The following is a 12,290-nucleotide window of genomic DNA, read 5'->3' on the forward strand; positions in this document are numbered from 1 at the left end:
AGACCCGTACATTCACCTTTCCCACCACTCCATCCATAAAGAGAATAAACAGCCAATAATATCATGACACATCCATGACTCAGATCCATTTATCCTGACAACTGCTTACCCTCCTCCCTCTCCATGCTCACTTTCCTTACTGCCTTAGTAAAAAACTTCTCTGCATTTAATAACTTTTCATGTACCCCATATGTTCATAGCACCTTTTATATGGCCACCTTTTCAACCTGTCATACACTTGAGATCTACAAGTGCCGTACACTGTTCACTCCTATTTTCCAAATGTTTTTCATATATATTCTTTAAAGCAAAGCCATGCTCCACAAATCCTCTAATCTCCTGAAGCCACACTGCCCCTCCCTTGTTAGATGTTCTGTACGTGCCACCATCTTCTGATAATCTTCTAAATATCATACCAGGTATACTTAACACAATTGTACTTCGGTAATTTGAGCATTCTCTTTTGTTCCTCTTGCTTTTACATAAAAGCACTATGCATACATTCTGTCAGTCATTAGGCACCTCACCTTGGACCATACAGGCACTGACTAACCAGTCAATGCCACATCACACCATGTATTGACAAACTCAGGAGCAGGCCTATCCAATCCTGCAGTTTTGTGACATTTCATCATGCACAATGCTTTCAGTGTCTCCACCCTTTTCACCAAAGCATTTGGCAGGGATCTCTCACTCTATGTGCTACCTAGTCCCAAATGCATCACATCACTACCTTAACATCTAACATATTCAACAATCCTTCAAAATAGTCTCTCCATATCTTCTTCATTGCTCCTTTCCATGTTACCACTTCCCCATCTGCCTCCATTACTGTCATGCCTGTTAATTCTATTTGTTCTTCTCACATGAAATACGTCTTTCCAAAAATGTTTCTTGCTCTCCCTAAAATTCATCGTTACTTACCTACCCCATGTCTCATCTGCCCTCTTCTTCAGCTTATATACCTTTCTTATGGCCTCTTGTTGCTCATTTTTGTATGCCTGCCAGTCATTTTACCTTCCCAGTGGGTACTACCTATACACCTCTCTTTTTTCTTTCACTAGCAATTTAGCTTCCTCGTCCCACTACGCACTACACTTTCTCATATGCCTTCCTTACTGCATGTGACACACTTAACATCATTGGTGGGCCTTAATTGAAATATAATTTAACCGAAAGGGAAAAAGACAAGGAAAAGTATTTACGAATTTTGAAGGAAGTAAAAAACTCTTTAAAGAAGTGTCAAATCATAGTTATTGGGAAAGACATGAATGGACAGAGACCTCCAGAGCTTCATGGTGTAAGGAAAGAAACAATTATCAAAATGGCCCACCCTTGAGTTACCAGTAGCCACACAGTAATCACATAATGCACTAGCTTGCCGAGTATCGCATGGTCTAGTTAATGGTTGAGGCTCTCAGGAGCTAAAACAAAAGTAATACCCAAACACAACTTCCCTAAATACTTTCCACTCCTCTTCCCCTTCCCTTACTTCATTTACTCTCACCCTATGTAATGTTTTACTTAATTTCACATGGTGTTCCTGTACATATAGCTCTTTTCCAAGTTTATTAACTTAAATTACTTCTTTAACCCATTAACATCCCACTGTCAAAATTCATGTTTTTCAAGTTGTTTAGAAATTGTATTTAACCTTACAATATCAAAGATATCCATATGATGATAAAAATGCATGACCAGAAATATTTTTCATCTCTTTTTACATAAGTGATGTGTAGTTTTGTTGATGTTTCCGCTCAGTGGCTTAAAACGTTTGAGAGTAGAGTTGCCATTACATGTTTTATCGTTTATATTACATACACGAAAATGTTGATTGCATATTATTATTGTTGTATTTTATATGATAAATCATTTCATGGTGAACAACTTTTAAAGTTGTATGCTAGAAAAGGAATGGTGATTGACAATACCTAGTTTGAAAAACGGGATATACACATGTGAGTAGGAAAGGTTAGTAGACATTAATAGATTACATATTAATGAAATGAAAAAGATTTTGAGCGATCGGGGCCTGAACATGCAGGAGGGTGAAAGGCATGCAAGGAATAGAGTGAATTGGAACGATGTGGTATGCCGGGGTCGACATGCTGTCAGTGGATTGAACCAGAGCATGTGAAGTGTCTGGCGTGAACCATGGAGAGTTTTGTGGAGCCTGGATGTAGAAAGGGAGCTGTGGTTTTGGTGCATTATATATGACAGCTAGAGACTGAGTGTGAACGAATGTGGCCTTTGTTGTCTTTTCCTAGCACTACCTCGTGCACGTGCAGGGGGAGGGGTTGTCATTTTATGTGTAGCGGGGTGGCGACGGGAATGAATATAGGCAGCAAGTATGAATTATGTACATGTGTATATTGTTACGAACTCAAGTGCTTATTCGAGCAAGGTCGCCAGTAACATCTATATGTCACAAATACTATACTGGTCCTTGTCTTTGCAAGGACGTTAGATTTGTAATATTGCACAACTCAGGATAACACAATCTTGACGTAAGGGATTAAAACAAACACCAAGGTTAGAATTTATAATGAAAAGAATTCAAATGTACAAGGTGAACACATAAATCAGGCACGAATCATTTACGTTAACACTGAACATGAGTTTAACATTGAGCATGAGTTAACATTCCTGATAAGATTTCAAACCAGGAGATCTCTTTCCTTTCACACTTTGTTCGATAGCATTACATTTAGTTAGACCTGACATGACACAGTAAACATCATCATTACACTTAGCTAACCTGACGTAACACAGTAAACATCATCTTTACACTTAGCTAGACCTGACGTAACACAGTAAACATCATCGTTACACTTAGCTAGACCTGACGTAACACAGTAACATCTTACAACCTAGGGCAGCGGTGGCTACGGGGCTCGAGATAGGGGAAACCCAAATTTCCTTGCTGGGCTCGGGACTGCTGAAGGAATCAACTCTCAGACGATCGTCTGAGCTTTTTATCTGGAGGGCCAGCAAGGCAGGAACAGCTCGCCATGCCTCGACCTGCCACCTGATTCTACTATAGGTCAGAATGACATAATTGCCCTTGATAGGTCAAAAGACTGATTGTCACGCCCTCATCTTGACGTGATTGGCTGAAGGAGGCCTAAGGTCCGGCCTACATATGTGGTGTGCATTCAAAATCCTTTGTTCCTTTGTCCATGATGGCAGCGAACGCACGGGGTGACACACCGCAGCTGTTGACGCCGTTGACCTGACGTTTGGGTGCTAGAGGACTGGTCAAGATGTGGTTCAAAACATAATTACTAAGGCAATTAACATGGTCAGGGAGGTGAGATCCGAGCCGATAGCAACTGCTCCCTATATCAATGCACGCCATACACAGAGATACACCAAGACACATATACGAACATGTGGACACACACACACATGTTCGTAACAATATATATATATTTTTTTTTTTTTTTTGCTGTCTCCCGTGTTTGCGAGGTAGCGCAAGGAAAGGGGATTAAGAATACTTCCCACGTATTCCCTGCGTGTCGTAGAAGGCGACTAAAAGGGGAGGGAGCGGGGGGCTGGAAATCCTCCCCTCTCGTTTTTTTTTAATTTTCCAAAAGAAGGAACAGAGTGGGGCCAGGTGAGGATATTCCAAAAAAGGCCCAGTCCTCTGTTCTTAACGCTACCTCGCTAACGCGAGAATTTGGCAAATAGTTTAAAAAAAATATATATATATATACTTTGAAATGTATAGGTAAGTATATGTGCATGTGTGGACGTGTATGTATATACATGTGTATGTGGATGGGTTGGGCCATTCTTTTATCAGTTTCCTTGCGCTACCTGGCTAACACAGGAGACAGCGACAAAGTATGATAATGATATGATAATTAATAGATAGGCATGTAAGAGAGAGACTTTTGCATGTAAATGTGCTTAGGGGCCGCTGATGGGATGTCTGATTACCATCTTATGGAGGCGAGGGTGAAGATTTGAGGAGGTTTTTGGAAAAGAGGAAACATTATTGGTGAGAAGAGAGTGTTGAGAGTAAGTGACCTTGGAAAAGGGAGACTTGTGTAAAGAAATACCATGAGAGATTGAGGGTAGAATGGCTAGATGTAAGAGTAACTGAACCAAAGGGAATGGTTGAGAAATAAGCGGTATTCAGGGAATCAGTGCTGACAGGTGCAAGAGATTATGTTGGACGCAAAAGATAGGAGGTGGCTGGATTAGAAAGGGTAGTAAGTGGTGGGATGAAGACATAAAAGTTGCCACTGGAAGAGAAAAGAGAGGTGTTTGGGCAGTACTAACAAGGAGGGAGTGCAGATGATTGTGAGATGTATAAGAGTAAGTGGCAGGAGATCAAAAGGAAGTTGCAAGGGTTGAAAAAGAAGACACATGAGTGTTGGGATGAGTGAGTATTATCAAACTTTAGGAAGAATGAGATGTTTTGGAAAGAGATGAATAATGTGTGAAAACATAACATATAGAAACCAGTAAAGGTGGCAAAAGGGGAAGTGGTAACAGGTAGTGAAGAAGTGAGAGGGAGATGAAGCATTTTGAAGAACTGTCGAATATACTTGATGATAGCAAATGTGGAGTGTTTTGGTCAGAGTTGCTTACAAAGTGACAGTCATGGGAAGTGGTTTGGTGAAGCTAGAAGAGGTGGTGAAAGCCTTACGTAAGATGAAATATGGCAAGGTGGCTGAAGTGAATGGTATTGCAGTTGCATTGCTTAAGAAAGAGGGTGACTGTGTTGTTAGCTGGTTAGCTAGGATTTTCATTGTATGTATGGATCATGGTGAGGTCCCTGAAGATTATTGGAATGCATGTATAGTGCCATTTTACAAAGGCAAGGGAGATAATGGTGAGTGTTCAAACAGCTGAGGTATAAGTTTGGTGTGGATGTACCTGGTAAGTTGCATAAGAGAGTAGTAATTGAGAAGGTGAAAACATGTACAGAGCATCAGATTTAGGAGGAGCAGTGTGGTCTCAGAAGTGGTAGAGGATGTGTGGATCAGGTGTTTGCTTTAAAGAATGTGTGAGAGAAATAGAGAAACATAGATTTGAATGTGGCATTTATGGATCTGGAGAAAGCATGTGATAAAGATGATAAGAGATGCCTTGTGGAAGTTGCTTGAAGCAGTGAGAAATTTTTATTGGGAGGGGGTTAAGGCATGTGTAAGAGAAGGTAGAGAGGAGAGTCAGTGGTTCCAAGTGAAGTTGGTCTGTGGGTGGGGTGTATAATGTCACCATGGCTGTTTAATTTGTTTATGGATGGGGTGATAAGGGAGGTAAATGTGATTCTTGGAGAAAGGACCATGTATGCATTCTGTCAGGAATAAAAGGGCCTGGGAAATGAGTCATTTGTTGTTTGCTGGTACAGTGCTAGTAGCAAATTTGATTTAGAAACTGCATAAGTTTGTGACTGAGTTTGGAAGAGTGTGTGAAAAGAGGAAGTTGAGAGTAAATGTGAATAAAAGCAAAGTCAGGAGGTTTGAGGGACAGGTTAATTGAAGTGTGAGCTTGATTGAAGAAAAGTTGGAGGAAGTGAAGTGTTGTAGATACCTGGAAGTAGAAGTGGCAGCAAATGGAACCATGGAAGTGGAATTGAGTCATAGTGGGTGAGGGGGTGGAGGGTCTTGGAGCACAAGGCTGTTTGGAAAGAGAGATCAGTATGGGTATGTTGGAAAGTATAGTAGACCTAACAATATTATATGGATGCAAGGCATGGGTTATAGATGAGTCTGTGTGGATGGTGGATATGTTGGAAATGAAACTTTTAAAGGCAGTATGTGGTATGAGGTGGTTAGCTTGAGTAAGTGATAAAAGAGTAATAAAAAGAGTGTGGTTGAGAGAACTGAAGAGGGTGTGCTGAAATGGTTTGGACATATGGAGAGATGTGTGAAGGAAAAGTTGACAAAGAGGATATTGTCAGAAGTGGAGGAAACAAGGGGAAAAGGAGACCAAATTGTAGATGGAACGATGGTGTGAAAATGATTTTGAGCAGTGAGACCTGAACGTGTAGGGTGAAAGGTATACACAGGATAGATTGAATTGGAACTATGTGGTATACATGGGTTGACATGCTGTCAGTGGACTGACCTAGGACATGTGAAGCAGCAGGGGTAAACCATGGAAAAGTCTGTGGGGCCTGTGTTTGCATAGGAAGCTGTGGTTTCAGTGCATTATACATGACATCTTGGGAATGGAAGAGTAAATGCAGCCTTTTTTCATCTGTTCCTAGTGTTACCTCACTAATGCAGGAGACAGTGAAGGATGAAAAATAATCATCTGAAATAATCAGTATCATTCCTGGATAATTTTCAAAATAGTAAAACTATTCAATTTTTTAAATTACCAGCTGTACCAATCAAACGTGGTATTCTCAAGGTCGTTTGAGCACTGGCAGCACTGTCTCCACTTTTGCTAGAAAACCTTTTTTTCTTCCACATCTTGGTCAGTTTTTGTTGCTGATAGAGTCTGTGTCCATAAGCTAATTCTTCCCATGATCAGACAGATAATAGTCAAACAATAAAGGATTATCACCTGCCTGGCCCACAAACTCTAGCTAAAAGCTGCTCAGTTTCCTTCCTCTGGCTCATGCAAATGTGCTCTTGTGGCATGGCTGGAGGATGACACTGTGGGGAGAAATTAACGCACTTTGCCATCTTGAAATAAAAGTGTAAAACTCGATGCATAAATTGTTTGGGAAGTATTAACAGATTAACACACCTCTGATTTCCTCTTGTTTCTAAATCCAATACAGACCTTCACATTTACTGCCACCAAGAAATGATTAGGCAAATATTTTACCTGTGCCTTTCTCAGCATGTTTATATCCAAGAACCTCTCCTTTGTTTGCCTATCACTCAGCAAATAATCTAGTGATGCCCACTGATCCCCACCTCACTCATCCTCTTATACTTATTTTTACACTTTTTTGGTGTTTCTGGACTCTTCTTGCATGGGTTTACACCACAAGTGAAGGTCACCTTCGGTGAGGTTGTACCATTATCACTGCGTGAAGTAAGAGCAAACTCATCAAGGATGTCTCCCTCCAAAGGAGTCCATAATTTCCCTGCAAAAGATTATAGTGGAGCTTTAAAGATACAGGACCTTATAAAAGGGATCCTCAGGAAATTGATAAAATCAGTTGATAACACCTTTTATAAACCAAGTATTCCCAGTTACCATTCTTTGTCACTACACAAATCTCTTTCCCATTTTCATTTATACAGGTGCCCATTGCACCCCAAGTATGCCCTCAACTGCCACTTCACCCTCTTTTACATTCAGATCACTCAGCAATAAGATGTGTTCTCTTGCATGAAAATTGCCATTGTGCAGGGAAATGGTGATCAAGTATGATAATGATAATGTGGATAGGGAGCTGTGGTTTCAGTGCGTTACACATGACAGCTAGAGATTGAGTGTGAATGAATATGGCCTCTTTTGTTTGTTTTCCTGGCACTACCTTGCACTACTCATATACACTTGTATATACATAAATGCCCATACACACACATATACATAACATTTTTTTTCTTTTTTTTTTTCCCAAACTATTTGCCATTTCCCGCGTTAGCAAGGTAGCGTTAAGAACAGAGGACTGGGCCTTTGAGAGAATATCCTCACCTGGCCCCCTTCTCTGTTCCTTCTTTTGGAAAATTAAGAAAAAAAAACATAACATTTTTTTTTTTTTTTTTTTTTGCTTTGTCGCTGTCTCCCGCGTTTGCAAGGTAGCACAAGGAAACAGACGAAAGAAATGGCCCAAACCACCCCCATACACATGTATATACATACGTCCACACACGTAAATATACATACCTACACAGCTTTCCATGGTTTACCCCAGTCGCTTCACATGCCTTGATTCACTCCACTGACAGCACGTCAACCCCGGTATACCACATCGCTCCAATTCACTCTATTCCTTGCCCTCCTTTCACCCTCCTGCATGTTCAGGCCCCAATCACACAAAATCTTTTTCACTCCATCTTTCCACCTCCAATTTGGTCTCCCTCTTCTCCTCGTTCCCTCCACCTCCGACACATATATTCTCTTGGTCAATCTTTCCTCACTCATTCTCTCCATGTGCTCGAACCATTTCAAAACACCCTCTTCTGCTCTCTCAACCACGCTCTTTTTATTTCCACATATCTCTCTTACCCTTACGTTACTTAATCGATCAAACCACCTCACACCACACATTGTCCTCAAACATCTCATTTCCAGCACATCCATCCTCCTGCGCACAACTCTATCCATAGCCCACGCCTCGCAACCATACAACATTGTTGGAACCACTATTCCTTCAAACATACCCATTTTTGCTTTCCGAGATAATGTTCTCGACTTCCACACATTCTTCAAGGCTCCCAGAATTTTCGCCCCCTCCCCCACCCTATGATCCACTTCCGCTTCCATGGTTCCATCCGCTGCCAGATCCACTCCCAGATATCTAAAACACTTCACTTCCTCCAGTTTTTCTCCATTCAAACTCACCTCCCAATTGACTTGACCCTCAACCCTACTGTACCTAATAACCTTGCTCTTATTCACAACATATGCAGACATATACATACACATACACAGACATATACTCATGTACATATATATATTTATACTTGCTTGCCTTCATCCATTCCTGTCGCTACCCTGCCCCACAGGAAATAGCATTGTTACCCTCTGCTTCAGCAAGGTAGTGCCAGGAATACAGATAAAAAAGGCCACATTTGTTCACACTCAGTCTCTAGCTGTCATGTGTAATGCACCGAAACCAGAGCCCCCTATTCACATTCAGGCCCCACAGACCTTTCCATGATTTACCCAAAACACTTCACATGCCTTGGTTCATTCCATTGACAGCATGTCAACCCCAATATACCACATTATTCCAATTCACTCTATTACTTGCACGCCTCTCACCCTCACCCTCTTGTATGTTAAGGCTCCGATCACTCAGAATCTTTTTCACTCTATCCTTCCACCTCCAAATTGGTCTTCTTGTCCCCTTCACCTCTGACACACATATCCACTTTGTCAATCTTTCCTCACTCATTCTCTTCATATGTCCATACCATTTCAACACACTCACTTCTTTATGTTCCCACACATCTCCCCTACCCTTTCAGTACTTACTTGATCAAACCACCTCGCACCACATATTGTTCTCAAACATTTCATTTCCAACACATCCACCCTCCTCCGTACAACCCTATCTATAGCCCATTTCTCACATAACATTGTTAGAACTACTATTCCTTCCAACATACCCATTTTTGCTCTCCGAGATAATGTTCTCTCCATACATTCTTCATTGCTCCCAGAACCTTCACCCCCTCCCCCACCCGGTGACTCACTGCTACTTCCATGGTTCCATCTGCTGCTAAGTCCACTCCCAGATATCTAAAACACTTCACTTCCTCCAGTTTTTCTCCATTGAAACTTACATACCAATTAAGATGTCCTTCAACCCTACTGAACCTAATAACCTTGCTCTTATTCACATTTACCCTTAGGGTAGGGATAAAAGAATATACCCTTATACTCCCTGCATGTTGTAAAAATCATCTAAAGGCAGTAGGATCTGAAATGCTTCCCTCCATGTATTGTGATTTCTAAAGGTTGGAACCGGAGGAGCCGAGTGAGGAGTTCTCATCCACCTCAAATGCTTGGGCTGGGATATGTGAATGTACATGGATGTAACCGGGATGAAAAAGAAGAGATAGGTAATATGTTTGAGGAGAAACTCCTAGATGCTCTAGCACTGAATGAAGTTAAGCTCAAGTGGAATGAGGTTTAATGGTTTGGAAATATCTCCAGGATAAAGTTAGTGGCTAATGTAAGGGCAAAAGCAAAGGAAGGGATGGCACCTTTGCTGAAGTTGTAGGAATGTGTGAAAGTATAGGGAAGTGAACCTTGGACTGATATAGTAAAAAATGAAAGTGGAATGCAAGAGATGGGCAGTTGTTAGTGCTTGTGCATTTGGTATTGAGAAGAGTAAGGAAGAGAATAAAGTGATTTGAGAGTGAATTATATATCTCTCTATATCACTGACAACTGTTCTGTACTGGAATGCCTTCAAGGAGGTGGCCATGGCAATAAAATCTCCACTGCTAGTAAACTCTGGTGCCACTTCTGAGCAGCATTGTCCCTTGCATCAAAACTGCAGATATACTCACTAAGAGTAAGTGAGTACATCTGCAGTTTTGATGCGAGGGACTAAGTATTATTGATGGTTGATTTGAGTACAAAAGTGGATGATGTGGCAGTTGAGGGTGTAATTGTGGAGCACAAGGTTCCTATTGTTGTGAATGAAAGTGGTGCATACCTTGTAGAGTTATTTGCTGAAAAAGGCTTGGTAACTAGGAGTACTTAGTTCACAAATGGTCATACTTAAGTATACGCAGGTGAAATGGTAGATGGTAAGTAGGTATTATTGGATCATGTTTCTGTTGATAGGCATAATAAAGAGAGCCTTAAGGTGTAATTGAGATGAAAGGGGCAGTTGGTTGGATCTCTGATCACTTCTTGGTGGAGGCAAGGGTAAAAGTTTGTTGAGGCTTTAGGAAAGGAGGAAATGATATGGGTGGCAAGAGCATGGTGAAAGTAGGCTGGGAGAAGAGGCTTGCGTGAGGAGTTACCAGGAGAGATTGGATGAAGATCGGCAAAGGGTGAGAGAAGATGAAATTTGGGGAGTGGATTAGGAATGAAGAGATATTCATGCAAGCAGTATTGACGTGTCCAGGAGAAATATGGTTAGATGTTAGGTAGGATGTGGGCAGGCATGAAAGGGTAGTGAGTGGTAGGATCAGGAAGTAAAATTGTTAGTGAAGGGAAGAGAAAGTTGTATAGGTATTACCTGCAGGGAAAGAGTGTAAGTGAGGGGAGATGAAAAGGTGAAAGTGGCAGGCAGGAAAGAGGAAAGTGCAGGGTATGAATAGGAGGGCAAGTGAAAGCTGATGTGAGAGAGTATTGGGAAACTTCTAGGAGAATAAGAAAATGATTGGGAAAGAAGTTAACAATTAAAAGAGAACAGATGGAAGCATCATTGAAGACAACAGATAAAGAAATGATAGTAGGTAAGGAAAAGATGGAAAGGACATAGAGCAAGTCTTTTGAGTGACTATTGAATGCATTAGATGATAGGGTTGAAGATGTGAGATGTTTGGGTCAGGGAGGGGAATAAAGTGAGAGTCGGGTGAGGTTTGTGTAAAATGAAGTGGATGGGATGAAACTTGAATCTCAGTAGAAAGGGGTGATTTATGTTGTTGATTAGTTAGTTGGGATTTTTTATATATACACTGTATTTATTGCTTATGATGTAGTGCCTAAGGAATGACTCAGTGCCATTTTAGTGCCATTGTGTTAAGGGGGACAAAAGTGAATGTTTAAATTACAGAGTTATATGTTTGTTGAGAGTACTTGGGAAGTTGTATGGGAGAGTGGTGATTGAGAGGGTGGTAGCATGCACAGGGGAGGAACAATGTGGCTTCACGAATGGTAGAGGATGTGTGGGTCAGGTGTTTGCTTTGAAGAATCTGTGAGAAACTCTTACAGGAACAGAGGATTTGTATATAGCATTTATGGATCTGGAGAGATCATATGTTAGGGTTGATAGAGGTATTCTGTGGATTTTACAAATATATGGTATGGGAGAAAAGCTGCTAGGAACAGTGAGAGGAGAATGAGTAGTTCCACTTGAAGGTGGGTCTGCTACAGGGATATGTGATGTCACCATGATTGTTTAATTTGTTTATGAATGGGATGTTGAAGGAGTTGAATGCAAGGCTGTAGGTAGGAGAGGAGCAGGTATTCAGCCTGTTGGGGGTGGGGCATGGGGCCTTGGGAAATAGGTCACTTGTTTGCTGATGACACTGCACTGGTAGCAGACTCAAGTGAGAAACTGCAGAAATGGTGTCAAAGTTTGGAAACGTGTGATAGGAGAAGCTTAAATGTGAAAAAAGTAAGGTGTTTAGGTTTAGTAGTGGAGGGAGAGTGGTTACTTGGACTGGAGAGAATCTTGCAGGAGTGGGATTTTTTTGATGCCTAGTATTGGACATGGCAACAACTGTAACCATAGAAGCTGAAGTGAGTCATAGTTTTGGAAAGAGGGCTGGGATACTGGATATTTTGAGATGTGTGTGGAAAGAGAGGTGACTGTTAGCCAAAGATGGGCATGCTTGAAGGTGTAATAATTCCAGTGGTAGTGTATGGATGCAAAGCATGGGCCTTACTTAAACAAGCAGGGAAGAGGGTGGATGTGTTGGAAATGAAATGTTTTAGGACGTTTGAATGTATGAGGAGTC

The sequence above is a fragment of the Panulirus ornatus genome, chromosome 1, assembly GCF_036320965.1.
Source record: "Panulirus ornatus isolate Po-2019 chromosome 1, ASM3632096v1, whole genome shotgun sequence".
NCBI classification, from domain to species: Eukaryota; Metazoa; Arthropoda; class Malacostraca; order Decapoda; family Palinuridae; genus Panulirus; species Panulirus ornatus.